This window comes from Dasypus novemcinctus, chromosome 13 (assembly GCF_030445035.2).
Source record: "Dasypus novemcinctus isolate mDasNov1 chromosome 13, mDasNov1.1.hap2, whole genome shotgun sequence".
NCBI lineage: Eukaryota > Metazoa > Chordata > Mammalia > Cingulata > Dasypodidae > Dasypus > Dasypus novemcinctus.
Window position 1 is genome coordinate 32,232,225 of NC_080685.1, and position 9,083 is coordinate 32,241,307.

The window sequence follows — 9,083 nt, forward strand, 5'->3', positions numbered from 1 at the left end:
TAATAGTCCAGATCCTGTTAGGGTAATGCTTCGTTGTTGTTGTTAGGAGAGAATCTTGCCACAAGTCTTTAAAGATGGTAAGTCCAGGGTCACAACAGCCTTCCTTTAAGTATTCAGGCCAGTATTATAAACACGTATACTGTCAGTGCAACAAGCATGTGTTTAGAAACTATTTTCCAATTTAACGTACCACAATTTAGCCAAACCCAACAGTCTACCCATTTCTCCACTTTGTTTGCATCATGATTGCCAGTTTCGAAGTGGAAATACGGCTTCTAAATTCTTGTTGCGACAAATCTCTTGGGCCTCTCATTCAGTCCACCAGGCAGATGCTGGTTGCAGTAAAATGCCAGGGTTCCCTTTGTTGCAATAATCTCCCAGGCCTTGGTTGCAATTTAATATCCAAGTTCTCCTTACAATAACATCATCAACCAACTCACAGCTGCCCCTAACAACCAAGCCCAGAGCCACAGAGGGTCAGTTACACAGGAAGGCATAAGCCAGCTTCCCCTGGGATTCGGGTCTAACTTAGTGCTTTGCAGACTTTAATGTGCAAATGAATCACCTGGGAATCTTCTTTAAAAGTAGATTCTAATTCAGTTGGTTTGGGGTGTCTGCATTTCTAACAAAGTCCAAGATGCTACTACTGGTTAGGACTACAATTTGAATAGCAAAGGGCTAACTCACTGGAGTCATAGACTCCCAGCCTGCCAGCCCAGCTTGGAACCAATTCACAAATGGCTCTGTGATATGATTCAATTGATACTGGTGCATGCTTCTGCATTAGGGTGGGAAAGGAGGGCAGGACAGAAGTTGGGAAACTTGGGGCTCCAGAGAAGAGGAGGCTTGTGTGTGCAGATCTGGCTCAAGGGTTCTTCAGCAAGCCTCTGTAGTGAAGAGTTCTGGGAAGATAATGTTGAACTTATTTCTGTACATACCAAGAAGGATGCATTGACATAGAGCAAGGAGGATGGAGTTTATACTACTGAGAAAGGAGCAATGTGGTCTAATGGAAACAAACTGGGTTTACATAGCAAGGGACCTGGATTTGAATGTTGATGGCTACTTATTGGCCTTAGGGTTTTGGGCAAATTACTCAATTAGAATTTTGAAGTTCGATTTTTTGCCTTTGTAATGAGAATACAAATATCCACCTTATGGGATACTTGTGAAGAGTAAAGGAGGTCATCTATGTGCAAACTTCACCTGCTAATTAGATTAAAAGTAAATATCGGGGAGCAGATATAGTTCAAGTGGTTAAGTGCCTGCTTCCCACGTATCAGGTCCCAGGTTCAATCCCTGGTACCTTCTTTTTTAAAAAAAAGTAAGTATCAGGTTTTTTCCTGTTGTGTGTGTGTGAGCGGTGAGGTGGGCGGGGCCCTGGGGTTTGGGCTTGGGCTCTAACCCTTACCACTGAGTGACCTACCTCATCACTACTTCTTGGTTCCCAGTTACCCCCTCTGTAAAATAAAGGAGAGGAAGACTCTTAGATTAGACCAGTGATTTTCAAAACTGTGCCTCCATTGCCCCTTCCCACCTGTGCCAGCCAAAATAAAAGAGCAGCCCGGCTTTTATACATTTTATGTGGAGTTAGAGTGGTTTAGAGCATGGGTTGTGCCACTGACCAGCTGACATAACTTTAGGAAAGCTACTTAACTGTTCCAACTCTCAGTTTCCATGTCTGTAAAATGGGGTTGTGATGTGAATTAATGAATTAATGTACTTAAAGTGCTCTGCACCACACTAATGCAAAATGTTTAACAGGGAAAATGTGTGTGGGGTATTTGGGAACGCTCTGCTTTCTGCATGATTTTTCTGTAAACCTACAACTGCTCTAATTTTTAAAAATTAATCATAAGAAAGCATCAGGAATCAAAAATTTTAAAAAGTGCTTTGAACAGAGCCTGGGACTTGATTCAATTGGTTACCACTATATTAACTGTGATATATCAGATTTTGAGGAATATTTTATTTGAAAAAAAAAACAAACGGGTGGGTTTCTTCATACCAAGAGTCTAAGGTACCAGTGTTATGCTCTGACAATGCTGGCAATACAATATCTGTGACGGTTCCACCACTTACCGCCTGTGTGACCTGTAGCAAGTTATTCAACCTTTCTGTGCCCTGGTTTTCTTATCTTTAAAAGGGGGATGTTGGGAGTGGATGTGGCTCAAGCAGGTGAATGCCCACCTCTCAAATGGAAGGTCCTGTATTCAGATCGTGGTACCTCCTGAAAAAAAAAAACAAGCAAAACAAATGAGAAAACCAACTCAGGGAAGCCGATGTGGCTCAATGGTTGAGCGCTTTTCCCAAATACAAAGTCCCAGGCTCAATTCCTGGCCCCTGGTACCTCAAAAAAAATAGGGGCGATGTTGTTCAATCCGTTATTATACATAATATATGTAAAACCTCAGTACAGTGTCTGGCACATAGTAGATGCTATTAGCTGCTACGTGTTAGCTATTACCTGTTATTATAGTAGTATTTACTATTTTTTCTTAAATATGCTTATGTTTTATAACTTCTGTATGTATAAAATCCTTTACAATACACAATTAATGGGAAAATTTTCATAATAGAAGGTGGTGAAGGGACCGCACAATGTGATTAATCCCACTGAATGGTATGCTTGGGAGCGGTTGGGATGGGAAAATTTATGTGGTATATATGTTCCCACAATTAAAAAAAAAAGAAAGCAACTAAAGAGACAATGACAATTAAATACAATATATGATCCTGGGCAGGAACTAGCAAGAGAAGAGAAAAGGCTCAAAAGGACATTGGGACATATGGAAAAATTGGAATATAGACTGTAAACTTTATATCAATGTTAAATTTCTTGAACTTGATAACTGAACTTAAGGTAGTTACATAAGTGAACATCCTTGCTCTTAAGAAATGTACATGGTGGTATTAAGTGTTCAAGGAGCATGATGTGTGCAAACTACACTCAGGTGTACAAAAAATGGATTGATAGATGGATGGAGAGGTGAATAGAATATGGCAAACGTGGCAAAATGTTAAAATGGTGGATCTAGATATCTGGGGGAGAAGGGGTATGCTGGAGTTCTTTAGGGTTTTTATTATTTTGTAACTTGTCCTGTAAGTTGGAAAGATTTCAAAATTTAAAAAAAATTTAAATTAAAAACAGAGATCTCTGCTTAGAAAAGGGTGAAAAACACTGGATTCAGTCTCTAAAGCTGCACTGTCCAATGCTTGTGGCTATTTAAGTTTAAATTGATTAAAATATTCAGTTCCTCAGCCGCACAAGCCACATTTCAAGCACTCAGTAGCCTCATGTGGCTACCAACTACTGTACTGGACAAGGCACATACAGAATATTTCCACCTTCCCATAAAGTTCTATTGCACAGGCTGCTCCAAGGCAAGACTTTCAATTCGAACTGGTCATTAGAGTCACTTGAAGAATTTGAGAAATACACATGTCTGGGCCCTGCTCCCCAGAGTTTAGATTTAATTGGTTAACAGTGAGAACCATGAAAGGGTTTGGGCAGGAGAGAAACCTGAGCAGAGCTTTTAGAAGCTTCAACCGGCAGCAGCACTGCAGGCTGATCTAGAGGGTAACAGCAGGGATCCGAGCGGAGGGTGCGCGCGCCTGCGTGGAGGAGGGGCAACGACGGTTCCCGGGAGCAAGATTCCGAGGTTATTTTCTTAGTTCTTTCCAAGAATCGTAGTGGCACCAGCTCCTCCTCAGGCCCTCAGGGGAGAGACCTTCAGCCTAAGTAAAGGAAGGAGTCAAAACACCTGGAGATCCCCAGGAGTTCTGGATTGCCATTTTTTAAAAATTTAGTTTAAAACTTTTTGCACATGGTGCAAAATATAGGTGATAAAAAGGATCATTTAGTGAAAAGTTGCCGCCCTGTCACTCACCCCTTAGGTTTTCTTCCTAGGTGCAAAAATATTATCAATTTCTTACGTATTCTTCCAGTGATATTCTCTCTATATAAGTGTCAAGCAAATGAAGAAATATCTATTTCTTTTACACAAATTATAGCTTACTATACACACTGTTCTGTACTTTGTCTTTTTCACTTAATAATATCTCTTGGAACTCCCAGATCAGTACATGAAGATCCACCCCATTCATTTTTTTTTTTTAAGATTTATTTTATTTATTCCTCTCCCCTTACCCCCGCCCCAGTTGTCTGTTCTCTGTGTCCATTTGCTGCGTGTTCTTTGTCCGCTTCTGTTGTTGTCAGCCGCTCGGGAATCTGTGTTTCTTTTTGTTGCGTCGTCTTGTTGTGTCAGCTCTGTGTGTGTGGCACCATTCCTGGGCAGGCTGCACTTTCTTTCCCACTGGGCGGCTCTCCTTACCGGGCACACTCCTTTCGCGGGGCTCCCCTACGCAGGGGACACCCCTGCGTGGCATGGCACTCCTTGCCGCATCAGCACTGCGTGTGGGCCAGCTCCACAGGGGTCAAGGAGGCCCGGGGTTTGAACCACGGAAGGCGGATGCTCTATCCATTGGGCCGAGTCTGCTTCCCCCATTCATTTTAATGGTTGTGTAATCATCTACTACATTGTTGTGTCATAAATAATTTAAGCAGTCCCCTTTAAGATGGACATGTAGGTTGTTCCCTTTCTTGTGTTAATATGAACAATGCTGCAGTGAATAACACTGTACACTTGTCATCTCACCCGGGGTTGAGGATCTATCACATTTTCCTCTCTAATTTGCAAAATGACAAAGGGACATGGTCATTCAGAACAACATTGTTAGCAGGAGTTTGGCAAAAAGCAGTGCTGGAGGCAAACGGACTTGGCCCAGTGGTTAGGGCAACCGTCTACCACGTGGGAGGTCCGCGGTTCAAGCCCCGGGCCTCCTTGACCGTGTGGAGCTGGCCCATGCGCAGTACTAATGCGCGCAAGGAGTGCCCTGCCACGCAGGGGTGTCCCCCCATAGGGGAGCCCCAGGCGCAAGGAGTGAACCCTGTAAGGAAAGCCGCCCAACGCGAAGGAAAGTGCAGCCTGCCCAGGAATGGCGCCGCCCACACTTCCCAGGCCGCTGACTTCAACAGAAGCGGACAAAGAAACAAGATGCAGCAAATGGACACAGAGAACAGACAACCGGGGGAGGGGAGGGGTGGGGAATTAAATAAATAAATAAAATCTTTAAAAAAAAAAAAAAAGCAGTGCTGGAAATAACCCGGCTGCTTACAGGCAGGTGCTGGAGCCCACCTTTCTGTACTGCCACAAACCCAAGGCTCTATCTGCTTCCCTGTTGGTCTCTGGGACTTAAAAGCAAGGACATCTGGAGCCAGAGTCAGGTGGGCAGAATTGCTGTGGCCACATGCTTCAGCCCCCTCCCACAGACAGTGTTGCCTCTGAGACACCAGGGACAGAGGTCTAGGGAGGAGAGGACCCTGGGAGGCACATGGGTGAGGAGAGGCCCAGGGCCCTTTCTGGAGTGATAAGATTGCGCCCTAGTGTGCTCTCTGCCCCTCCCTCTTGGCAGAGAGAGCCTCCCCCTAGGTTCAGCTGCACATCCGGCCCTGCTGGAGGAGGCTGATTGTGGCTTCTGTGGAAAGCAGATGGCAGTGGGGGTTCCAAAAGGCCATTCCTGCCACCACATTGCCTATCAGTTTGAGGCTTCATTCCTCCTCTGGTCATTTAGTCATACATTCACTCCACATATATTCCTTCGACACTCCTAGGTGCTCTGCCAGTCCCTGAGTAAGTGTTAGAGGACGGGGGTGGGTCCAAAGATGAGTAAGCCAGGTGGCTGGCCAGGACTTTGAAGAATTTCACTCATTAGTGGTCTGGTCTCCATCCCCGGGTCCTGACAGATCATACCCTGCTCCTGTTCCAACTCCAGGATGCCAGTTTGGAAGCTTCTATTTTTCTCACTCCAAAATCCACCTTTCCCTGCCCTTTCCCTTTTATTTTCCCCCAAAGTTGAAACCATGATTACTTTTGCTTCTTTTTGCACAACATTTTGTTTTCCCAAAGTTGTTAATTCTTTTTTGTTTTGTTATCTAAGTTCCTATTCACTAATTTGTCACAAAATTCTCCACCAACTATTCCAATCCCTTCTCAAAATATTTAGACACTTTGGATAATCACTCAGTTTCAAGTTATTGGTGACAGCCATCCCAAAGCTTTCAATCTAATTGGTGGCCCTCTACATCTGGGGCACATCATCTTGGGGTTCCTTTCATTACTGTCCTGTGTTAGGAACTGTGTTTTCTATATCCTAGGTGTTCCTCTGTCAGAGTTTAATCTCCCTGTGCTTTTTGTTGTTGCTGTTGTTGCTGCTGGGGCACAACCTCTGGTAGTTTCCTGGGAAAAGATGTTAAAGAACGTAACATTTTTGAGAACTTACATGTCTGAAAATACCTTTTTCCTACCCTCCCACTTGATTGATAGTTTGGCTTAGTATCAAATTCTAGGTGGGAGATAACTTTTCTTTGTATTTTTTAAGCTCTTGCTCCATTATCATCTAGCTTCCAGTGTGGGAGTCTCTCAAGAAGTTGGAAGCCCCTCAGTCCTGACCCATTTTGAGTGATCTGTTTCTTCTCTTTGAAGTGTATAGAATCTTCTCCTTATCTCTAATGTTCTGAAATTACATGGTGGTATGGGCCCATTTTGATCTGTTTTTCTGGGCACATGCTGGGCCCTTTCAATCTAAAAACTCTTATTCTTTAGTTCTGGGAAGTTTTCTGTAATTATTTATTTGGTGATTTCTTGTCTTCTGTTTTTGTTGTGTGTGTGTATGGGGGGGGTAGTTTTTTTTATCCCTGTTCTCTTTTCCTGGAACTCTTCTTATTACTCAGATAGTGGACTTTCTGAGTTGGTTTTCTGATTTTCTTAGTTTTTCTCTTTCAACTCCTCTTATATTTTTATTTTCCAAGAGCTCTATTTAGCTCTATTATATTCTGCATGTTATTTTTTTTATGGCATTCTGTTCTTATTTCATGTATACAATATTTTCTCTTGTTTATCTGAGAAAAATTTTGACAGGTTTTTAAGGTTTTCTTCTCCCTGCACTTTCTCTATTTTTGCACGTTTGTTTGTCTCTACCACTTGTGTGAGCACTCCTTCTCAGATACATAATCCTTGGTGCCTGCTCACGTTTTAGAGTGAGGAGTGAAGAGACTATCTGGTATTTCTGGGCACGTGGTTGGGGCTCATCAGCTGAGAATTTTACTTCAGGTTATCTGGTTCAGGAAGTTTGTTGGTGCAGTCCTTGGTGTCAGTCTCCGTAGATCTTGAACAGAACAGATTTTCCAGTATCCTACCTGAAGGGTAAAGGACTGGTGGTCCCTGTTCTGGAAGAAAGGGCTGGGAGCCTAGGTATGCCATGTGCATGAACTGTACCCCTGCTCTTGACTTTGGTTTTCCCCAAAGAAGAAACCCTCTGTTTTATTCCCTTTTGAGAAAAACCAACAACAACAAAAAACCCTTTATTTTTTTCTGGGGTTGGGGAGAGGCAATCGCCCACTAGCATGAAGTAGAAGAGGGTTTCTAGGGATCTAAAACTGCTTCCTAAACAGCTTTCAACTTTTTTGTTCCCTTCCCTGTCATTCACTTCCTAAGGTACTCACCGCTCTTGAGTCCTCTGAGGCTTCCACAGTATAGATCAGACTGATTCTCACAGTTCCCCAAGGCCAGCTTGGTTCTCAGCTTTCTTGGATCTGCCAAGTCACTTCCCAGCTTCCAGGATGTTGTCTCTTTTCCTGGTCTTGCCATCCTTGTGGGCTGAAGTCTTCTCATAAATTCTCTTCAATGCTTTTTGAAAAAATTCCTTTACTGAAGTTTCAGTAAGGTTTCAAGAGAGAGTCAAATTAGATATGTCTATTCCATTTGCCATATTTTACCAAAAGACTCTGTTATTGTTGTTATTCGAATAGGTAAGTTATGTACTGGTTACACATTTCTAAAGGTATAAATGATACACAGTGAAAAATAAGTTCCCTTTCCACCCTTGTCCTGAAGTTTCTATTACTAATTTCTTGCATGAAAATAATCATTTTTGATTAATAAGATGAATCATTAATCTCTTTTTAAAAATGTATTTTTAAAAATTTATTTCTCTCCCCTTTGCTTCCGTCCCTCCCCTCCGTTGTCTGCTGCTCTCTCTGTCCATTCACTGTGTGCTCTTCTGTGTCCAATTGGATTCTTGTCAGTGGCACTGGGAATCTGTCTCTCCTTTTGTTGCATCATCTTGCTACGTCATCCCTCTGTGTGTGTGGCACCATTCCTGGGCAGGCTGCACTTTTTTTTTTCAAATTCTACTCAATTTACTCATTTTTTTAAAAGATATTACATTTAAAAAAATGTGAGGTCCCCATTCGCCCCCACCACCCCCACCCCACCACTCCCCCCCCAATAACACTCTCCCTCATCATCATGTCACATCCATTGCGTCTGGTGAGTACATCTCCGGGCATTGCTGCACCCCATGTCCTGTATTCCACACCATAGCCCACACTTTCCCACGTTCCATCCAGTGGGCCATGGGAGGACATACAACATCTGGCAATTGTCCCGGGGGCACCACCCAGGACAACTCCAAGTCCCGAGAATGCGTCCACATCTCTTCTCTTCCTCCCCTTCCCCACACCCAGCAGCCACCATGGCCACTTTTTCCACATCAATGCCACATTTTCTCGATTATTAACCACAATAGTTCATGAATAGAATATCATTAAGTCCACTCTGATCCTTACTGTATTCCTCCTTCCTGTGGACCTTGGTGGCTGTACTTTTTCCATGCAGGGCGGCTCTCCTTGCTGGGCATGCTCCTTGCATGGGGCACCCCTATGTGGGGGACACCCCTGAGTGGCACGGCTCTCCTTGTGTGCATCAGCACTGCATGTGGGTCAGCTCACCACACGTGTCAGGAGGCCCTGGGTTTGAACCCTGGAGCTCCCGTATGGTAGGCAGATGCTCTATCAGTTGAGCCAGATCTGCTTCCCATCATTAATCTTTTTTTAAAAAAAGATTTATTTATGTCTCCCCTCCCATCTTCCCTCCCCCACTGTTTGCATTTGCTGTCTGCTCTCTGTGTCTTTTCATTGTGTGCTTGTCTTCTTTTTTTTTAGGAGGCACTGGGAACCAAAC